This window comes from Phoenix dactylifera, chromosome 1 (genome assembly GCF_051530095.1).
Source record: "Phoenix dactylifera cultivar Ajwa chromosome 1, Ajwa_hap1_PhDact_Kaust_v1.1, whole genome shotgun sequence".
NCBI lineage: Eukaryota > Viridiplantae > Streptophyta > Magnoliopsida > Arecales > Arecaceae > Phoenix > Phoenix dactylifera.
The window spans coordinates 35,643,852-35,667,476 of NC_143190.1; the positions used below are offsets into that span (position 1 = coordinate 35,643,852).

At 39.4% G+C, this 23,625-nt stretch overlaps 2 long non-coding RNA genes across 7 annotated transcripts; both read right to left on the reverse strand.

Moving 5' to 3' along the window:
* Window positions 1-358: 358 nt before the first annotated feature.
* On the reverse strand, window positions 359-5,794 carry LOC113463417 (uncharacterized). Its single transcript, XR_003387608.4, has 2 exons — window positions 2,995-5,794; window positions 359-2,897 (listed from the first exon to the last, which is right to left on the reverse strand). It is a non-coding gene; the product is annotated as an uncharacterized LOC113463417 (long non-coding RNA).
* A 132-nt stretch (window positions 5,795-5,926) lies between these two features.
* Window positions 5,927-22,881, reverse strand: LOC149768598 (uncharacterized). Of its 6 annotated transcripts, XR_016413112.1 has the most exons (4): window positions 8,431-22,840; window positions 8,206-8,354; window positions 8,038-8,102; window positions 5,927-6,773 (listed from the first exon to the last, which is right to left on the reverse strand). It is a non-coding gene; the product is annotated as an uncharacterized LOC149768598 (long non-coding RNA). The 6 variants fall into 6 exon arrangements; XR_016413109.1 differs by having other exon boundaries at window positions 8,038-8,354; XR_016413111.1 differs by lacking the exon at window positions 5,927-6,773 and having other exon boundaries at window positions 6,936-8,354; window positions 8,431-13,000; window positions 14,165-22,841.
* Window positions 22,882-23,625: the final 744 nt, after the last annotated feature.

Sequence of the window (23,625 nt, forward strand, 5' to 3'; positions counted from 1 at the left end):
TTGCTCATCATTATTATCCCATCCATGAGTAGCACAACAACTTCATGGAGATGCTGTTTCCCTGCAAGATGTTCGAGTTGTTTACGGTTTATTCCTGTCCTGTATTATACTTGAATAAGATAGTCAAACTATTCCACCTCAAAAGGGAGATATGGGAAGCATGGTGTCTTGTTTAGTTTATTGGTATGAATGGCTGGAAGATTGAAGCTTGGTCCAGCAGAAATTAGGCATTTAATGCATGGGCTGGTGCCCTCAGGATCCAGGTGATATATATGGTCGTATCTTTGAAGATGGTGTAGCGTGAATGTTAATGCGACAGTTTCGAAGCATGGAGACGCGAACACCCTTGGGCATCACACAAGTCGGCACATCTCGACATGGGTAAGTGCCGTTGCCGGCAAGGATCTTTGAGTTATGATTATTGTTGTGTGATGGGCCAACGGTGGACAAATTGTGTAAGCCTGCAAGATTGCCTGCTATAATAAATGAAACTACGACTTGTTTGGGTTGTGGGAAGACAGACAGGATAAAGTGGGGTCAAGGGAATGCCTTATATTTGGTTGGACCTGACAGCATCCAACTTGAGGGAGCCTGGATTCAGAACCTGGTGGGACCAAATGACAAGCATCCGCTGTTGCAGAACATCCGCAGGATGGTGATAGGTTGTGCCGCTTCTGGATCAACCATATATATCAGGAGGCGAATAGGACGGCTGACTAGGTCGTCTCTTATGTGGCTCAGCATTCTAGTAGTTGTTTATGAGATAGACTTAAGGCTACTCATTTTCCTTTTCATATTAATGTATCCTTTGACTTTCCTAGAGGCACTCATACTGGAGTTATATGATCTATCTATATTATCCAAAAAAAATAAAGATAAAACAAAGGGATAAAAATAATACTAGTTAAAATCGTGATTTAAGTATTTGTACTATACTAGAAGAGCAAGTTGGCAATGAGTCTGTTTAGCCACTTATCATATCCGCATAACCAACTTTCCCGCATTAAATTTTCTTTTCTTAGGTGTAAGCTAAGTAGAATTATCTTGGTCTTCCTTCAGTCCAACAGAAGACCACATGCAACAAGAGAAGCTTTATATTTAATACTCTTATTTCAGCTTTTCTTTTATAATGGAACTCGCTTTGAATTATGGATGCTCATGGAAGTTTGCCGAAAGATTTAATTAATAATCTAGAGAATTATGGACCCTGAAATTGTCTAATATTAACATTCATGATATTTAACATCTAAACAACAATAGAACGAATCTACTACTCCTTGGTATGCCTCTTTTTTGTTCAATTGTGATGCAAAATATCCCCTCATTAATGCTCCATCTGTGGCCTTTGATGATGCCAATGCTGCTTTGTAAGAGGCAATGAAACATTGTTCCCTTCTCTTTGTATTTATTCTCTCCCCCTCACATTTCTGTCGTCCTCTTTTCTTTTGTTGTTTTCCCATTTCTTCCGTATATTCTTCCGTTTTCATTATCTCTATGAGAGTGATTAGGCCCTGTCTCAACTTCTCTCTCGAAGGGAAAAAATTAAGGTAAAGAGGTGATTACTGATAAACATGTGCATGAAGCCATTTATATAGCCAAGGAGATTTAAATGGGAAAATTTGCAAGGGAAAGGAAGTATGTTTATGGCCTTTACACTAAGAAGGTTGTGACGTTGCCACAAACACTGGTACCTAATGAGACACAGCTTTAAATTCTGATGGTGCTGCAGCAAGTATGAGGGACTTCATTTGGTGGGAGCAGGATGAACACAAAGGATCCAGGTGAAAACCCAGCATGACCACGAGAGATGGTTATTACTGCACCATGAATCCATTAGAAAATGACTAGTTTATCTTCTAAGAGAGAGAGAGAGAGAGAGAGAGAGAGAGAGAGAGAGAGAGTACTTGAGAGCATGGTTAGCCGAACCGGTACCGAGATCTGTATCGGTACGGGTCGGTACTGGTTTGAACCAAGTCGAATCAGAGAAAACCATCCGATTCCATTCAATTCGGGCCGGTTCTAGCTGATTCCGGCCAGAGCCAATCAGGTTCCGACCTCCTAGAGGCTAGAACCATTTTCTACTGTCGAACCGAGTATTTTTCTACTGCCAAACTGACCTGAGTCGACTCGGTTCGGCTTTTCTTACTTGAGGGTGGGATGTGGAGACGGTGTAAGTGGGCATTGCCTAACTCATGTACCAGTCCATTTTAAGGAGAGAGAGAACCACTAGCAAATTGAATTTTGAACATCCTGCTGAAAGTGTCACATGGTAATTTAGAAAGAAGGACCTTTGGGTCTCAAAAGAATATGCTCGGAGAGAAATCTCATTTGCCATGACCGCTCATCTGATAAACAAAAAGTGTCCTTCCAAATGCCTTGGCAGGTTGGTTAGCATTTTTTGCTTGGAGAGAAAGAGCCATTTTCTTTTCCTCTCAGGCTGCATAGATTTTCCCAATCATTCAAGTAAAAGGCCTTTGCCCGAACCTGTCAGAAATTTCCTGGCCTTTATGTTGACTATTCTTGTCAAGTTTAATTCCTAAAACTGCAGTTAGGATAATTAGAAATTAACTGGCCTTATATTGGCCTGCAAAAGAGTGACATCCAACAAAGTGGAGTTTTACCCATCCAAATAACTATTTTGATTCTTCTGAAAAGTCCCAGATGATTTAGCTATGGAAGAAATTTTCACCAGACATCATTATGCCATGATTCCCCGAAATCTATCAGTGTAGGAATCTACTTTCTCCGAACGAACATGCATGAAGAGAGGGACACTCCATTTTATCAGAAGTATGCGAGCTAAAAAGAACATTATTAGCAAAAATAAAACCTTTTCCTTCCTCTAGTTCAGTCGGCAGCCAGTGTTTTGTCATTCAGTTGCAGCTACGGATCAACAGCTGAGCATGATAAGATACCTCGGTAATCTAGATATCCTAGGAGTGCGAAAATATAAATAGGAAAAACTCATCTCGGAAATGGGAGAGGAATCAATACCTTAGATCGATGTGAGTGTTTCGTGTGAAGGAGATATTGACGCGGCTCAATCCAATTACATGGCTATTCGAGTATGTAACCATGTTTTCAGATTGAGGCGCGCCAATACCTCCAACTCAGTCGAACACTCCAATCACCATCTCTCCTTCTAAAGCTCCTCCAACGTCGGCCAGCGTGGCAGCCATCGATGCTCCTTGAGTACCTCTCTTTCCCATGTCCATGACTGCCATCGAGATGGGAAGGCAGATGGAAAGTTTGGGGCATGATGGGAGAGTTTGAGACGACAAATTCAGTCCGAATAAGATTCGGACACACGAAATGAATAAGGCTTGAGGAAGGAGGGAGGAAATAGAGGTCATGGAGATAGGAAGGAGGGGTTATATATGTATATACTGCGAATAAAAGTAACGGGTTTCTCCTTTTGTGAAGAGCATCTTCCTTTGTACTAGCTTGCACCCTACAAACGCTTTCTTCTTGTTCTCCAGCTTCCTCTTTTACATGGCTCCCAATTGCTGCCCGAAGGGAAGCAAAAAAGAGGAGAGTTTGGTTTGGGGGGGAGTGAAAGAGAAGGTGAGGGGGCCACATAAAGATGTATGACTCCAAGGCAAACCACGTTTTATAATGGTCCTTGTCAAGAAAATTTCTTAATTGTCATCTTTTACATATTTGCCGCTTTTATTGTGTAGCCATTCATCCTTCCATAAAAGTTGTGATATTTGTGTAATATGCAGTAGAAAGTGCTCTTTTCAATTTTGATCCGATAGACACGCAGGGGATGTTAACATGCCATTCAAAAAGCTTTTCTTAATTACATACAGGGACATTAGAAATCCTCATCTATTATTTGTCTCAAGTGCATGACCATATAGATCATGGAGAAGTCCATAGATTGCTCTTTTTGTCGCTAACTAAATAGAAGATCAAAACCTCCTCAATAATAAAAATTCTTTATCAAAACCTCTTCTTTGTTCTTCCTTTCTGAAACAAACTATCATGATTGTTATAGATGGTATAAATCATTTTTCTTCAATGAATTGATAGAAGCTCAAGAAATGTGCTCTGAAGTTTAATTAAGAAAAGAATAGCCCAGTGCATGAGGCTTCCGTCGTTGCAGGATTTAGGAAAAGATGGTTGTATGTTTCATACAACTGAAGATTAATTATTATATTATCTACCAACAAAGCTTAGATACACTTCATTCAGCTATTCAAATATATCGAGAATCAACCAGGTCATTTAAATGCAAAATTATTCGAACAACAAAAGAGCATTCATCATTTCGCTATTATCATCTACCTTTTTGATGTACGCCGGTGCTATGCACTGAAATTTTATTAAGTTGCTATCATCTCTCTAAATAAGAAATTATTTACTATAATATTTTGTTTTCATCATCAAATCTTTTCCCTTATTTCTATTTCTTGATATCTGTTTTCCTAGAATCATTACTTATAATTTTGGTTAACATTTCCCTATTGTCTAGGCTAGTCAAATTAAAGATAGCATAAACTGCCCATCCCCTCCCCCAACCAAAAAAAAAAGGAAAAAAGAAAAAAAAATAAAATAATTATGAAACTCAATATTCATCTATTTAATAATCAGAGGTTATAGGTTAGAATATCGGTTATCTTCAAATATTTTTAGGTCTAGGTTATACTAAATAATCATGTATTTAGTAATCAGAGGTTCTCTCTCCTCTTCTCTCTCTTAAAAAAACTAAAAAAAAAACATGATACTCAACACTAGGCAATTTTGGCTGCAACACTAAAACTTAAGGACATTCACCAGCTCAGTTAAATATGCAGGATAAATAGATGGATTCTGAATTGGTAGACCAAAACACAAGAGTCAAAGATGTGAAACGACGCGGTAGGTGGAGAGCAATAACTGCGTTGGGACTAAGTCTCCATCTCAACTCTCAAGCAGACCAAAACCATATCGATGCCAAGAAGCGTTGAATGGCCGCAGGCGGCAGCGGGTACCGCGCCCGCCCTGTGATGCCCTCAGCGATCCACTTGGGTGGGCTCGCCCGTGTCAGCCCCTAAAGTCCCTAATCACCTCCATATTATTCTCCTCATGGCGAACCTTTAGCCTTCGTTTGCATGCAAGAGGCATATTCCATGTACATGAAGACATAAAGAGGGCATGACACCCTAAACTCTAAAATAGGCAAGCTAATTCGAGAACATCTAACTCCTGATTTTTTTTTTTTCTTTCTACAATCTTTAATGTTAAATTTCTAAATTTAATCTGTCTCCGTCCTCTTGTCTTCATGGTACAGAATGATTTCTTCCATCTGGTTATAATTGAGAGGGAAGAGCATGATTTCTTCCATCTGCTTCACCTGGCTCAACAACCCATAGTTCTAGTTCTTTGGATCCATTTAGTTTGCATTTTAAAACTATTTCTAGTCGAGCCTCCATAGACAAAGATTGGTCACCAGAATCCATAATTGACCTGGTCAAATGTCAAAAAGAATTGATATTGCAAGGCCGAATCGGGTTTTAGGCCAGCCAAAGATCCTGTTTGATGGGGTTGTACTTGTGGATACCTAATCGATAGAATCACGAGCAAATAGTGAACAGTCAATTTGCCACACAAGTTGAACTTCATGTGAAGCTTTTATCCACCTTTCTCTCAGGAGAGACGGAACTGAGGCTTACCTCGAGCGATAGGTACCGCTCCTCTGCTCAGCAACTAGATATTATGGATCGATCTTTTGATGGAGTATTTTTCAAAATATAGACCTAGATAATTAAGTGCAGGTGGGCTTGCCTAACCTAAATTGGTCTAGTATTGGACTGAGATGCAATAACCAAACCTTGATGTGAGAAAGTCAATATTAAAATAGGTGAATCGAGCTACGACTTTTGGAGCCCATGAAGGGTCGCGCCAGGGCCAGGCGCTATCTCCTCAAGGACCGACTCGGCTCTCCTTGGCCTTATTGCCGTCATACCGATGCCATGCACCGCTGGTAGGGCGCTCGTGGATATTAAATTCTTTTCTCGGGTCGGGGATGCGTGGCTGTTAAATCTCCTCTCGTGGCTGCTAAAATCTTTTCTCGGGGTTGTTCATCGATCGCAATTGGTGGGCTGGGGTTAGGCTGAGTGCCGTATCATCCTCTCCCTTCCTTTGTCAATTGTCCTCATTCGTGGTTTGGTGCCGTTTGGATATGGGAAAATTAATGTGCCTCGCTCGGTTCGTGCTACAACTGTTGCAAGTGATGGAATAACTTAATGAGCACATTTGGATCTTAGTGGAGGCTGGTGTGGCTTCCTCAAAGCATTTCCGTCGAGATAAGAAACATCATATTGTTCCTATCTTTTTTTTTCTTCTATTTTTTTCTCAATTTTTGAATGAGTAATGCTGTGGGGCGCCGGCTACATGCATTAAAAAAAAAAGGTTTTCCCTACCACATCATTTAAAAGGATTGGTATCACTCCAAAATTTAAGGTGATATACAAAAAAATGGTTGATTATAAAAGTGCCGAGCCACCTTACATGTACACCGAACAAATAGACAAAGTATTTTCCTTTTCATATTGGTACCATATTTCTCCATCTTAAAGCAGAAACCCAAAAGTCAGAAATTTCTCCTACTAACCGAGTCATCGGTCCATAATTTAAAGAAAGAAAAAAAAGCAAAAAAGAAAAGAAAATCACATGTGGCATCCTATGTCTTCCTTATCAAGTCTCTCCATCTGTCCTATTCCTTGTCAAGTCATATCTTCCGCCCGTGAGGTCTTCCTTCTCTTTTATGATTATCTTTCTCCACCTACCTACGAATCATTCTCTTTTTTTCAAGATCTTTGCACCTAAGTATTCATAAAATCTAAGAAATAATATGTATATATTTTTTTATGTTCGGCAAAGTTAAAAACTGTGCACTTTATACAAGTACTAATGAATACTATATTTTAGAAACTATATATCGATTTACGTAGAGATATATATTGATTTACCAGATAATTTAGATTGCTTGGTGTGTATCACTTGATTATATAGTGTGTACTAGCAAAAAAATGTATTTTAAAAATTATCCATCAATTTATTTGGAGATATATACTAGATCACTGTTGGGTGTGTATCGAAGAAGCTTGTTGTATGTATTAGAAAGTCAATGAATATGTATCACCTAATTATATAACGTATATTGATGAACATGATTTATAGAAACTATGTATCAATTTACTTCGAGGTGTATATTGGATTGTTAGAAAACTAATATACTAGGTATATATATCATCTGATCGTGCACCGTGTATTGATTTGGAAACTATGTATCGATTTATCTAGAGGTGTATATTAACTTGCTAGATGATGGATGTGTATCATCTGTTTATGTAGTGTGTACCGGTAAAAAGCATAATCTGAAAACAAAAAAAAAGAGGATCACACGCACAGATATATATTAATCACGGGTCCGAAGACTCCATTAATAGTTGAAGTTTTTGACTTTTGGGCTTATGCTTTAAGATAGGCACTAGAAAAATATGGCAAAATAGGAAGCTCATCCATATTTGTTGCTTTGGTGCCTACCCTAAGATTTTTGTTCCTGGAGCTGTAAGGGCTGGTAGAAGGTAAATAAAAAATGATTTTTTACAAAGTTGCCAAGCCAAATAAATTTTACCACTGCATTATTTGATAATATAACTTGGAATAAGTTTTATGCTTATCAAACAGCATTCATAAAGGAAGCAAAATCAAGAAATGGATATACCCATGGGAGAGGAACCATCATAAGTTAATTCCTTGGAACGAGGACACCTTTTCTTATGCCTACTTTTTCTTTCTTTTTTGATGAAAATAATGACTTTTCAAAAGTTATTCCAAAAAGATGACTTCTGCCATTCAAAAATAAAATCAAATGAAAATTGGCCTAACTCACAGAATAACTATTTCTGCAGGCATAATTTTATTATTTCTATTTGTTTCTTATTCTCAAAACAAATGCAGCATGCATACGTACAAAACCGACGTGACAAAGCATTCTTATTTTTCAGATAGCCAATAGATCTAGCTATAAGGGCTAATAGAAGGTACCTCAAGCCTTGCACGAAGATAAGATTCTATAATCCTCGACCCCCAGTTTGGTAAAGCTTGAAGGCCTGGTAAAAAGAATCATGAACATAAGATTCTATAACTCTTGACCACCAGCACGAATCCAAATTCAACTCGATGAGCATCAATGACATGTCATGTCACACATGCCTCACCAAGCCTCTTGCATGCAACAAGTTGAAATTGCAGTACATCCTGATGGGACTTCTGAGATATGACTTCAGTAAATGAAAGGCATCTATCAGTTGGAAAAAGTTATATCCTCAGCATGCAACCACAGCTCCATGACTGCCTCCTGCCTGTCCAATGTAAATAAGAACAATGAAATTTGTGTAATGTGCTAATAATTAGTAAGCCTCGTTATATGGACGCCACCTTCAAGAATCCAAGACGCATGCAGAGAGCAGCACATGCAAGTGCTCTCTATTTTCGTAGATGTAGCAGTTTTCCTGGCAGCACATGATATCTTGTCCAAGCCTACCTTGCACGATACCCTGTCAACCTCATCCTGCCTTGGCTCGGTAGCCAACAAAGAGGCACTGTTCATTTGATTTTTTTCTTCTTTTTGGTGGCAATAAACAGCCTTTATTCAAGGTGGGGGGGAGTGTACCGACAAGCTTGCATGCATTATGTAATAAATATGCATGAATCTGTAAAACTATAACAGGAAGGCTTCACATGTCAACCGCAAAAAGAGACTACAAATGTCATCTACTGGATGCCTCTATCCTCAAAAAACTCTTAATTTTTAAGAAATACACTCTACTAAGTTCCATTCTCAATCTTAAGAAGAAGCAACAACAGAAATAAACCATCCAATAGCGTAAAAATACATGCATCAAGTGACAGAAAAGATCTTTAACCAGTCGGGCAATCGTAGTCATCACCTATGCAACCACACAAATGCAGTACAAATGCCTGCCGCTAGCTTGTAATAATGCAGCATTTGAGTACTATCACTATACATGAAGAAAATGTTTTGGCATTGGTCTATTCTTAAACCTCTATATGCCCTCCTTTCCAGAATATTATCAACAAAAACAGATCACTCGGTGGGGGTAGGGTACAGAGTTAATCATGGAAAGGAGCTAACAATGAGGACAACAGTAATAGTCCATTCACTCCATACTAACAGGTTACCAGGCAATCTTTTCATAAGAAAACTAAATATATTGCTACATTATAATCAAAATTACATTTGAGTATTATACTGACTTAGCTTTTTATCCCTTTACTTTTCTATTATGTGGTCTTAATTTCCGATTATTGTTTAACTTAAAATTCTCTATAACAACCAATACATATCCGGTCAGTTGTCACCTCCAAATTTTAGCACTAATCACAACCCTGGCAGTCCCAACTCCGCAAGCACTTATTAGGGGCTCTACAGTCATTTCCATCCTTTGGAAGGCATCATAAAACAAGACGTCTGCAGAACTTCCATTATCCACCAAAACTTTTTTTACATCAAAGTTTGCAATGATGAGGAAAATAACTACATCGTCATCATAGGGGGTCTCAACACCCTTCAGATCTTCATCAGAGAAAGAGATGACTTCCACAGTGCGCGGACATTTTGAAGAAGCTCCTTCTCTCCGGCTCGACACCTTAGGAGTCTCTAGTTGCCCTCCTCCGATGGTATGGATAATGCCTGCAACAGATCAGTTGTTGTTTTGCTCCTCGAGCGGCTCGAGATCCTGTTCCTCGGGCGCCCTCCTTTCAGATCAGCCTCAAATAAACTGACTCAACCGACCCCGGCGGATGAGTGCCTCAATCTCATCACGGAGCTGATAGCAGTCCTCCGTATCATGGCCATGGTCTTTGTGGAAGCGGCAGTATTAGTCTGACCGCTTCCGCGGCACGGACGGTCGCATCCTTGGCGGGGGCCGAAGGTAGCCCCAACCCTCGATCTCCATGAGAATCTCAGCTCGGTTGGATGTGAAGGGAGTGTACTTTCCAAACTTCTGAAGGAGAGTATATTTACCGAGCTTTTGGAGAGGAGACCTCGGGCAAACCGGGCTCTTGGGCCGAGAAGGATTTTTCTCACGCTTGGGGGATCTGCTCCTTGGTCAGGAGTGCTCCCCGTGGCGCTTTTTCTGCATCTTAGCAGGCCGCTCGGCCGCTTCCCGCCGAAAGGCCAGGGGTTCCTCAGCCTTGGCAAACTTCCGAGCTCGGGCCAACATTTCTGGAAAGTTGGCGGAAAACCTCTTCTCGATGAAGAAGAGAAACTTGTGGGACCGAGCTCCAGTCTTCAACGCCGATATGGCGATAGACTGGTCGAGATCGCAAACCTCCAATGTAGCCGAGGTAAAGCGATCAATGTAGTCTTTCAGGAATTCTCCCTCCTTCTGCTTGATGGCAAAAAGGGAGTCTGAGGTCCGGCGCTGATGCCGGCTGGCAGCAAAATGGGTGGCGAGCTGCCTGCCCAGCTGTTCGAAGGAAAAAATCGAGCTGGGCTTTAACCCGGAGAACCAAAGGCGAGCTGCCTTGCGGAGAGTTGCTGGAAAGGCCCTACAAAGTAAGGTGTTTGTAGCCCTTTGGAGTGTCATAAGGGCCTTGTAGCTCTTCAGATGATCCAGAGGATCGGACGAGCCATCATATGGCTCTATTTACGGCATCTTGAACCTCTGGGGGATCGGCTCATCAGCGACCCGCCGAGGAAATGAAGACTCGGTTGTGAAGTTGAGGTCGGCGTCGCACTTCGGAGCTTGGTCTTGAAGCGTTTGGATCTGTCGCTCCAAATTCTCGACTTTTCTGTCGAGCTTAGGTGGAGGTGTCGTTGTCTGTGGTCGACGGAGCCTCTCCGGCTCTTGGTCAACGCTACAGGCGGTCCGGCACGGGGCGGATCCCGCCTCTGATGGTTGCTCCCGTGATCGGGGCATCGAGCTTCGGCGTAGGCTCTCAGGGCGATGGCCATGCGACAAGCCCTCCTAGCTTGGGGATCGAGCTCGATGGGAGCTTCGATAGTGGCGAGGTTTCCTTTCATCGTCCATCGTGCGCTGCCTGCCAGGAGAACGACGTCGCGGGTGAAGTCTGATGGACTCACGTCCGCAAAGAAGGGGTGCAGATTGGACTCCGCCCTGCTGCAGGCCTTAGACGGCCGCAGTAAGTGTTTGGACCTGCTAAAAAAGCAGATCAAGCTGCTCTGGCTGGACCTGAAGAATCTGGTCCGCCGATGCAGGTGCTGCAGGGGGTGGACTTTGAAGCGAGTTGTCGGGTGTTGGTACCCGGCTGCTCGATGCATTTGGAGCTCCGTAACTCCTTAACCTCATGATCACAACTCAGGCCTTTTCTCTAGCGCCAGATGTTGTGGTTCAAATTTGACCCAAGCGTGACCATGCCGGGGGAGTCAAGGGAGCTGCCGACCGGAGCGGAGAAAGGAAAGCCACCTCCCGTGCGACAGCGTACCTGCACAAAGCCTCACCAGTGGTTCCGGTGAGGGCCCTCCGATGCTCAAGTTAGAGTAGATCTTAGTTGGTCCGGCCAAAAGTCCTTTAGGCGTTATCTGATGAGGCTATTTATAGTCCCCGTAGAGGGCCCAAGTGGCGGAGGTATGGCCCATCCTCGTCATGGGAGAAGATGGCTTTTAGCCAGATAGCGCGCAGCTAGAGCTTGCTTGAGGCGCACGACGTAGGCCGTTCTTGTGAACGGTAAGACATTGGTAGATGTGGCAGGGTATGGCTGGGACAGGGGCAGCATGGCGTCATCCTTAGTTGTCATTGGTTAGCAAGCAAAGCATGGTGTGGTGAAGTTGTAATGTACTGCTACGTATGTGGATGTAGGTGCATACGTGGGCGCGCACGTGGATGCGGACGTGGGCGAGGTCGAACTCGATGAGTGGTCACATCATATACTCGGCGAGGTCACCCTAGTGGGCGTTAAGGTCGGGCTCGCTCAGAGGCCGCGATGTATGTTTAGTGAGGTCGGCTTGGCGGGTGCTGAGGTCGGCCTAGCCTCCCCGATTCTGAGGTCTGCACGATAGGGTGCCCCGAGCTCGGGTCGAGGCGTGTCGGCGAATATAAAGGCGCCCCGAGTTTGGCCAGGGCGTGTCGGCGAATATAAGGACGCCCCAAGCTCGATCGGGGCACATCGGTGAATATAGGGGCGCTTCGAGCTTGACCGGGGCGCGTCGTCGTATAGTCCTGCAGTCGAAGGAGCTCTTTGGCTCGCAGTCGACGCAGCAAGGTGCCCCGAGCTTGGGCTCGGAACGTCATTATAAGCATCAGAAGAGGTCGCTGTAGGTCGTAGCAACGGAGAGATCCGCCCGAGGTCGGCTGAGCCTTCAGCGAAGTTCAAGATCGAACTGGCTCTTAGCAGGATCGAGGTCTAGCCTGGTCGGTGCTGAAGCCTACCCGGCTGGAGTGGGATGATCCCTTGTCCTAAGTAGGACGATCCATTTTGCCCCCCATCATATAATGAATTAGATGAGTCATTTGTATCCTTATAGAAGAATATGTAGATCATTTTTCTTCCATAACCACAGATGACAATATTCAGAAGAAAAATGACTGAGGTAACGGCATGATATACTACCACTGCTGCTATGCTGAATATTTTATCCAGCATTAACTGGACATATCCGTTTTTGCATTTCTGGAGTATGTCGTGTCATTGGCGCAAAACCTTAAAACGTTTTAGTGTTTAGTCCACGTAATTGACATCTGGGCCCATCAAGCTTTAATGTGCCAGAAATGTTCGTTATTGCAAAACCTTAAAGTCTTAAACTACATGTTTTTATCATGTAAGCTCTAATAACTGAAGAAACTAGATAAATTCCTTAGTGGTCACACCATTCTGCTTAGTAGCCAGAGGTTCTGAATTCAATTCTTGGGTGGTGCATCCCAAAAAACTTTGGACCTCAGTAATTGCAGTGCAGGTGGTTCTCCCTCCCATTCTTCCACTTAAAAAAAACCAAGATCTACTTCATGTTCCCATCCTTTATATCCTGCACATGCACAAGCAGATTGCTCTCCACAATATGGTACTTATAAACAATGCAAAAATCTGATTGCCAAAGTGCAAATTGTTAAGGTAAAATCCAAAAAGCTAATTTCTGAAACCTGTTTCATCCACAAAGAGAGACATTCAGGATCAAATTTCAGACCTTTTTCTTCATTGTCAAAAGAACAAGATCATGAACAATGATGGAAAACCTAATCAAATATTTATTTATTTACTTTCTTTATGTTTTTAAAATTTTCCAGATAGCACTGCTACATTATTCAAATAGGCTAGGCCAAGCATGTGACTCAACCAGGGGCCAGCTCAATACAGTCATGCATCCAAAACTGATGACAATGTTTTTAAGGCTCAACCCATGTCTTTTAGTGCCCAAAAGATTATCCAAAGATCTATTCAACCCACCATTCATGGGCATGAATACGATTTGGCAAAGATTTCAAGCCAAAGACCACAATTTGCCATTTTTAACTTGCTTAATTTTTTCATGTTAACACATGCTCCATGAAGGTGTCTTTTTTCCATCATTAAGTTATGGGGTCCATATAAAGCCAAAGATTTTAAAAAGAAAAAAAGAATCAGAGTGTTTTTTTATTATCATAAAATAGAATTTGTCTCATATTACCCCTCACTGATCCATTTAATATTTTTCTTCAATGGAAGTACCTTTCATGTACATACATATATGTAGTCTCATTCGAATTGTACAAACCACAAATTTTAGCATCAACACCACAATAAACTGATGGAAATAATATATATTTTTAATATTATGATTGTTATTATATTATGCAATGACCAATTTAATTTCATGATTGATCACTTTAAGTGTGATTACACTATCAATTTTGAGAAATTACATAACTCAAATTTGAAATTGTGTTAACTATCATAAAACATAGTATAAACTAAGCACAAGCAATACTTTACATGCATGGAGCCACCATTGTCAGATGAGTGTATGCTGAAATATATGAATCACATTCTAGTCCCTTTAGTTTTTCTTCTGAAAAGAAGCAATAAATCTACAATTTTTGCATTCCGTAGCATATCTGATAAAGAATGATTTTAACATCAAAATTCAGAGAACAAATACATAAAACTAGCAGCAATCAGATGCAAGTATGCTCAAAGTTGTAAAAACTCAAACCTTCATTGTGAATCGGGCAATACCCCAATGGTCACACCCCTCCTTCAAGGAGGTTTTGGGTTCAAATTTCAGGCAGTGCACCCACAATGTTCATGTCTGGGTAATTTATGTTGGATGGGTCTTCCCTCCCTTTCTCTTGGAAAATAGGAAAACTTAAAACATTATATCACATTCAGAAATTGCATTAAATAGCATATATATGAGAGCCTACACAAAATATATGAATGTATAACATGTACTATGCAATACATCAATAATATATAACAGAAATTATAACCCTCACTTGCATATTCAACTTCCCTGTAATTCTCATTTTCCCTCTATTCTCTTAACTTCTCCATTTCTTTCTCACTAAATATGTAAAAATGTCATGTATGACCTTTCAAGACCAAACCTTGTATGGGATAAACACCCCTCAATGATCCAAGACTAGAAGTTGAACAAGCAGTTGATTGGTCTTAGACTGGAATAATTGGTTCCTCTTATTAGATGATCCTATACCAGAACATATGTCAAAAAAAAACAACATTAGTCAGGGCTACTTCTGGTATGTGATGGCTAGGGGAAGGCTTTAGCTCATTGCCACCATTCTCATTGGGTTCGAGCTCCTCAAGGGCATAGTCATTGAGGTCAAGCTCTTGATGTTGATCTCAACTAGATCATGGGTTTAGTTCTACATTACCTTGTATTAAGGCCAGTCTCCAAAGCTCAAGGGAGAGGACCTATGCTATGACCTTAACCACTAACCAAAAGTAACTAAGTGTTAGAGATACACTAGGCCTGGATTTTAACCACATACACAATAGTCATTAGACCAACATGCTCCATAGACCGAAAATTTCTCAAATTCCTTATAAGGTGATTCCATTATTGGCTTCGTAATAGAAAGTAAAGATCTTGGAAAAGACTGTCCTCAACTTCCCACTCTTGTGGCAGTTCTCACTTTGATCTAGGTAGCCCTTTTCATGCGACTACTTTCACTCTAGGACAATCAAGCAGCCTTTATATATGGCAGCTGCACTTTGGTCAGTAGAGAGCCCTTTCCACAGACAGCTCTCACTCTAAATCATTTTTTATTTTTTTCAAAACACAGCCACATGGAGCCTGCTTTGACACCAAATGTTATGACCCTACCCACTAAATCTAAAAACCCTAGGAGTTAAAGATGGGTGAGACATGGGTCTTAACCAGGGATACAATGAGCTATTTCGGATTTTCTCGGGTAAAGAAGATATTAATTAGCAAATAAAAAGGGATCTTTCCGTCTAATTAATTTTAAAAGAGTCGTGTTATATGTTGAAAACCCCAAACATTTTATTTGAACAGCATGTATATCTCTCTTGTCCTTGCAGTTTACACAAGGTTCTGATTATCCATGATCTCTTACAATTTGTAATTATTGGTTTGCTTTAATTTGTACAGTGCAAAGACTATAACATAGCTTAAGCACAATTCTTAATAACCTGTATAGGATATTAGTACACAACTTTACCCAAAAGGATTGAAATTTAACATGAAATTGAAACAAATAAATAGAAGACAAAAGAAGATAATGTTTCCTTCAATGCCAACACAAGTGTTTACCTACTATTTAATCACGATGCTATTAAAATTTGCTTTTAATGGCACTGTTGAGAATCAAAAGTACACCATAGGTCCAATGTTGCACAGATGTGCATAGATTGCAATAAACTAATGAAAGACAAATCATATTATGAGATCAAATTTCTTTATAAGCCACTCCACGGGGGGAGGGGAGGTCATTATAAGCAAAGAATTGACGTTGCGTGGGAAAAGAGAAGGACAAAATAAAGGTGGAAGATACTCACATTAGCTTGAATTAGACAATGACCGCTGAAGTCTAACCTATCAACCTGCAATGGCCCATTCTGCGGCAACTTAAGAGTTCATAATGAAAATTTAAAGCAAGTAGCTCCAGTTTAAGTTGGTAAATATTGCAATTAATAAACAGCTCAAAAGACAGATAATTACCTGAAGGTTAAACAAGTAAATAGAACTAAAGAATAGAAAGTTACCTTCTGAATTAGAAACAAGAAATAATTCATTCTTCAGCACTCAACATTTCTCTAAACCAAAATTACTGTAGCCAACATAGTTAATTATATATTTTTAGAGCTATGATAAACAAGGCTTTAAAATCATAAACAAGATTTATTACATGTATCAAAAGTAAGCCCAAAAGGTATGTAAGAATACCGAATACTGTGACATCTCTCAGCATTAACAACCATGTCAGCTATAACACCACAGCTTGCATTGATAACAGACATGCTTAGCACAATGTTAAAAAGAATGTATACCTGAACAGGTCACCTGGTGAACAAGTGAAAATTCTAAGAAGAATACAAGATAAGGTTGTTGATGCTTCTCACTGAAATTTATTAGTTCACCAGATCAAATAACTTTTGACGATTGTGGTACTATATGTTACTTGGCAAACTTCATAGTAGTCTGGACTTAGGCATGTTATGCCTATTGTTGGAGCATGATATATATTGTTGATCCCTTCTCAAACAGCTTAAGCTTTTGAGTCCAGTCAATTTTTCTCTATATCACCCATTTATTATCTTTAGTCTTTCTTCACCTGATTTGTTCATTGTTGTTATTTGAGTCATACTTGACTCACTATCTTGAGTCATTCTTGACTTGTTTATGTGTTCACATGCATGGTATTGAGTCATTCTTGACTCGTTTATGTGTTCACATGCATGGTCCTTTATTATCTCGAGTCTTTCTACGCTTGACTTGTTCCCTAGTTGTTATTTGAATCATACTTGACTCATCATATTGTGTCATTCCTAGTTGCATGCATGGCCCAAGCCACATGTGAGGAGGGTATTAAGGCATGATACACGTTGCTGACCCCTTCCCTAATAGCTTAAGTTTTTAGGGTCTAGTAGTAGGTTAACACTTATGAAAGATTGGGTTAGGCTCAAACCTAGCCTTCAACATCAAAAGCTAAGCATGAGATTCTATCTTGCCAATGTCATGCAAGAGCATATTCAGGTACAGGCAAGGTCTATTAGACCAGTATTGGGGCTCGTATCGGCTAGTGACTTGGTTCGGTATGGTATAGGTCTATAACGTACTATACCAGAGCAAACCGAAACAGGTAGAGGGATGGGGAGAGGGAGAAGCTGGCACCTTTAAATAGTCAATGAAACAGAAAATAGTGTTTTGTTACAACTCGAAACAAGTTTTCTCCTCAATAGATAATGCGGAAAACTGCAAACCTAGAATGGGGAATCCAGAGATGAGTCAGAAGTAGTTTAAATATATACAAAGGAAAATGGAAAAATATTATGGATGAATCACAAGTCATGTCTTCTAAGACATTTGTGCATAATGTGGAAATTAAAACTGCTACAAGAATAAATAAAAAAGAATATGAAGGGAACAAATAACTTTCTGGATAAGAGATCAATCAACCTTAAGCTGCATGATATCTTTCTGATTCACTACCAGTAGACAGACGTGAATTAAGAAAAAACTCAACAAGGAATAAAGGTCCCAATCTTGCAAAAACTTGGAGGAAGTAATAAAAGAACCAACAACAAGATGAAATCAGTCATGCTTTAGTAGAAGATTTATACACCTGAATTAATATCATTTAATCATTGATATACTACTTTTCATTGTCAGGCAGCTCATTTTGATAAATTGAACAAACTTTAAAAAAGAAAATTAACCTTTTGCGAGTCAAAGAATTGCTGGACATTTTTTGGGAGTTTACGTCAAGAATTTTAATGGCTCCATGAAAGCTAATGTAATTTGGGTTTGTGCTAAGGCAAACAAATCAATTCTATGCTTAACATAGTGTGAATTCCCTATTTCCAGGACAGCTCCGTAAAGTATATGCACACTAATATGAACTCAAATTCCAACATGAACCCTACTTCACGACTATCAAGGAGCAACACCTATCTCTTTTCTCGTTTGTGAATTTTACCTTTAGCTTTTCTTTTTTTTTCCCATTTTATATAAGGCCTGATACGGACACTCATTTCGTATGCTCCCTCCCTCTCTCCCTCTTCACGAAAAAGCATGAAGAGAGAAAGAGAAAATGAGACATTTTTAAAGTGTATCTGATTAGAAAATGGAGTGCATCTGTAAACCCTAAGTCCCCTGATTTGGTATCTAATCCGAGTCAGTCACAAAAACAATATCAAAGCATCGCATGTGAATGTATATAAGTAATACTTTATAAATATAAAGTTCAATTCTAGTCCTTGATCCCCAATGAACTTCAGGAGTAGGAGTTGGACTAAAATGATTAAAATGATAAGTTAAAAATATAACTATTTGTGTCACAATATGTATGCAACCCTAAATGACTACCTTTCGCTCTGAAATTCTGTTCATCTAGAACATTTTTAATATTACTATCTACGGCTTAAATTACTCTTTAGTCTCATAAATGACTGCCTTTCGCTCTAAAATTCTGTTCACATAGAACATTTTTAATATTACTATCTACAGCTTATATTACTCCTTAGTCTCATCAACTAACATCAAAAGCCATGACAAAACTGTCCTACTAAATAATTCTATATTTGAATCATCTATTCAATTCTAGCTTATTTTGACCCTTTGATAAAAAGCTTTTTAATGAATCTCACAAATATATATCCTCGTTATGAAACCATTTGTAACTTGTGTGATGATCAGACATAGTCCAAAGAACTATTTACAAACTTTCACATTATAATTTTTCCTAATCCATCACAAATACCTGAAAAGTTGTGGAGCTTTAATTAACACAGAGACCTCAAGAAAATAACATCAATGTTTATTTTCTAGTCTAGATCTAACATCTAATATGCTGCTGCTATGTACCAACCTATTGTTAATCCTTTCCTCCACTTTAAAAGGGATTCTAGAGTAGCATCTTCTTTAGCCAAAATATCATCATGACTAACGCCCCTTAATCTTTGGTCGATGGAAGCAAGTGGTTGTTCCCCCATGGCATCACACCATTTATCATAATGATTTCCACATCATGCAACAAAACTTCAATGCTGCATAGTGAAGAACAAAGTACGAGAAAACAACAAAAAATTATATAATCTTGCAAATGAAAAAGGGACCATGATCTAAGTCAATTATATGGCTAAAGAGGGTCAAGTATAAACCAAGAATAACATCTAAGTTAAAAAAATCATCTCATATATGACTCAAATAGTAGGTTATTGTTTATTCATGAGAGTAAAATCTAACATCAACAGAGTATAATAGCTAAACAACAATATGGGCTTGGGAGAGTGAAAGGAATAGAGAAAGAAGGATGAAGTGGAATAGCACTACCTGCATGATGCATGATGGTGTTATTTACAGTAGCCCTAAAATACATAATAAGACCAGATTTTGTTCCATATGACTACTAGTATCATCTTATTGGGTGGAAACCTGTCTGCGCACCCTTCTGTTCCAGCTGGATTTTTTTTTTTTTTTTTTTTTTGTTAGCTATAACTGCCTTTACGGTATATATATGAATGAAAGAACTAAACCACCGCTGGCAGTTGATCTTCCAATGGTGATTGTCTCAGCCTTTTCATTACTATTGCTATTGACATGCTGGAATTCCTTCCAGACATTCCTTCCTACACCCTTCTTAGCAAGGAAGGCAAACTTGTGATGTTATGATGGACACTACAGCAGGATATCAATAATGTGCACTTCTTTAAGCGGCCACCCGTAATTTACAGAGCACTCTCTATTGCAGAGAGAAATCTTGTGAACTAGATGAAATGATGAAAGATAACTTAGCAAATTGATTTCCAAGAGAGAGAGGTAGCTTTCACAATTTTAGATTAATCAAATTATAACTACTGCCCATTATAAAACTTTGCATATTAACTAGATTACCTGATGCTAAATCAATTTACAATGCAATCAGGCCATTGAAATAAAGAGAACATAAGAAAGGAGTATTTCAAGATTGCAGGGGTTATTCAATGGGGCCAAGTCCTTAAAAAACTTATTTTCTCCAAAAAAAAATGAATGTCATATAACTATAACCACAACTAGTAAGCCTTGGCCGAAAAAATTAGGGTTGCAAATAATACGCATCAGATTCCACGTCTGAAAGTACCACTTACGAGCATTTATGGTTTGACTGCTTGTAAAAGGCTAGCAAAGTTTTAAACCAATCAAATTATCCTCCATAGAGAAAGCCAATCTTCCTTTCGTATTTTTTCCTTGTGATGGAATTCTGATGCTCTACAACTCCTTCGACAAAACTCGCCAGAGAAGAAGACAGAGAGGGGAGGGAAAACCTAACATGCTTGCAACTTCATATCAAAGAGGAACGAAGATGTTGGTTGTCTTTGCTGTTGGAGTTGTAGGAATTGGTGGTTCCAGTGGTGGTGATACAAGTCGGAAGCAAATAATGGCATTGGCAGAAAGGTTGAGGATCTTGAAGAGAACTTGTCAGACATCTCTGAATAAAGGATCAGAATAGAAATCAGCACATCAACAATGCAGATGGTAATTGAAGGACAAATAAATTGGGGTTATTGGTTAAGATGTTTCCATCATTTGCAACAAAAAGCAGAAACAGCCCTGTTAAGGATGACTCTTAGGTTTCGGTTCCTGGTTAACAGAAGAGGAAAGGGAAAACATGTAAGCCTTTGATGAAGGTTGTAGCTTTTGACTTGAAAAAAAGACACTCCATTATATGGACTCAGATATGAACAAATGAAGGTAGAGCCCAAAGTAATGGGATAGTGCTTGCCATTACAGTTATGAAGGTTTAATAAATCATGCAGAAATAAAGATACTGCATTGTATAACATGCTTGTATGCAAAAATTAGACAAGCAAAGAATTACTTTCATGGAATTTGCACAGCTATATACAAACAATTGCATAAAGTGCATAAAATAATAAAATTGATGGATATAGTCTACAATTCCTGCAATTACACATACAAACAAACAAACATGACCAAGGTACAATGAAAATCATAAAGAAAACTATAAACAAGATGTCAAGACGTAGTGATATATTACTCAATCAAAACTTCAAGATAACATATTTGCAATCTCAGATTTCTATTTCCAGTTAAATAACAATCTTAACTCATTTAAGAATAAATTAGAGCCTTATGACAATGTACATATATGGACATTTGTGGTGCAAAATGGGCGCAGATATGCATATAGATTCGAAAAGCACAATTCAGTGACTAGATGCAATGTTTGATGCCTGAATTCCATCATCCAGAATTACAGCACCAACTTTTCATCTTTGGGACCAGTTCCAAATTTGCAAGGTGATGGAAGTTTCTTGAACAATGCGACAAACAGAGAAGAAGCAGTAGCAATCCTGTTTGCACCTGCACCAGTCCTTGTAGAGGTCTACAAAAGGTGCTTATGAAGCATTTTGGCCTCATTATACTCCGAATAAGCCTGTAAATGAGGTGTTCTGATCATATATGATGAAGATCTAAGAAGGTTACCGCAAGGTGAAGTACTTGGGTCTTCGTCCAGGGATTAAGGAAGGGGAGGGAAACACCTGATACATGGATGGAAGTATTGAAAAAGAAGATGGAAAATCTTGCAATAACATCAGGACCGGATACTTTGAACAAGCTTTGCTGGTTATGGTTAAAATTATCATGCATCAATTATGTCAAGATAGTCATTTATCATCATCAACAGTATTCCAGAATTTAAGATCTTCCAAATTTTTTCTCATGTATTCGTGGGTTTCAACTCTTTAACAAAAAAAGATAACTATCTTTTTGCTTGCTCCCCATCTTTACATCCGACAAGGGAAAAAAAGTTGTCAAGAAAAAGGAATAGAAAATCTGAACAACAAACCAACAGATTGTTATTTCTTGTTTGTTCTACAGATATGTTCCCAATAATCACAGCAAGATTTAAAGCAGTGCACAATAGCATAAATAGTGGACATTAACAACACAATTACAGTGTAAAAAGAAGAGAGAATTCAAAGAAACTATCAAAAATAAAAAGGTGCAAATGAAAGCTTTCTTTTTTTCTCTAAAATTTCAGTCAAAACCTGACGTTGACGAGTAAAACCAAACATACGGTCTTTTCTTTGTTTTCCTTCTTTCTTTCCAATGTTTTCTCCCCTACACAACCTCCCTTCTCTTAGTTGTCGATGATTCCATCCAAATCCAGGCGGGGGGGAGAGATGTAAGAAAAACTACCCTCTCAATTTCTTAAAAAATAGGTTCTTTTTCCACCTATCTTCTTCCTAATATTCCTCATAGCAAATGTCCTTCCAAGAAAAGAGTGATTTTCAAGAAAACGACAATATTCACAATCTAACTCGCTCTGGTAAGAATTAGAGGTCGAATTCCGGTTTCATCCAAGAAACGCACGATGAATTCCACCATCGGGGTCTTTCCATGGCCTCCCCACGTCCGATTTCCGACGCTGATCACAGGCACTGGCAACCTGAAAACAAGACGAAAAGAGATAATTTCTTTTAAGCAGAGAGAGCGAGCGAGAGTAGGACTTGGCGGCGTTGGTGGAGGAGGCCGGAGAGGTAGAGGAGGCGGCGGAGAGAGAGGGAAAGGCGATACAGGGACGAGGCGTACGTAGGAGAGCAGGAAGAGGAGGGAGCAGTGGAGGAGGAGGAGCTCCAAAAGATGGTAGTGAGGAATGAAATCTATCTCGGTTACTAACTTTGTATTTTCTTGAACCCCTCCGTTGAAGTCGGCGTACGACGAAGTTCTTGCGCGTGCATGGCGCGTGCTAACATCGAGGACCATATCTGAACTAATATCAGCAACTTTCGCCGACCTTAATTCAAAGTTCAAACGTCAGATCACTGCATTTTGCACGCAACCCCCTATAGGACATAAGTATCGCACAAATGTTTTCTGCTTTGCCTGGTATATGTCAACAAGGTCCTCAAGTTGAACCCATGATTACATGAAAGCTGCTAAACTCAGATCTCAGCAAGAAGTTGCTTTTTTTTTTTTTTTTAATTCAACGGCAACTTACACTGGACGAGCACGAGTATACCCAAAAAAATTACAAAGAAATGGTTGATGGAGAGGAAAAGAAATGGCGAGAGTCTCTCAAAAAAACCTTCCCAAATGATGCGCAATTGCTACCGAAAGAACAAGTGTTAAATTATTTGCTAATTTATTCATTCATCCGGTAGAAGGCGTTGAGATAAAATTATTTGTTAGTCCTTATTTGATCTTAAATTACTTATAGATCTCTGACTTGCAAGCCCCACAAATGAACTCTGGCAGAGCTGGTCAAAACTAATAGGAGGAAAAATTATCTGTAGATCTGTAAATGGAATTTTTTTCAGTTATAAGTTTTATAATAAAGGAATGTAAGAAAAGGTTATGTGCATGTTCATGAATGTGCTTGCATGATTATTGTCATCGAATCAATAGTTGCAATATCATTGTGCCAGCCATGCCAAATTAAAAATATATTTTAATTATAAAAA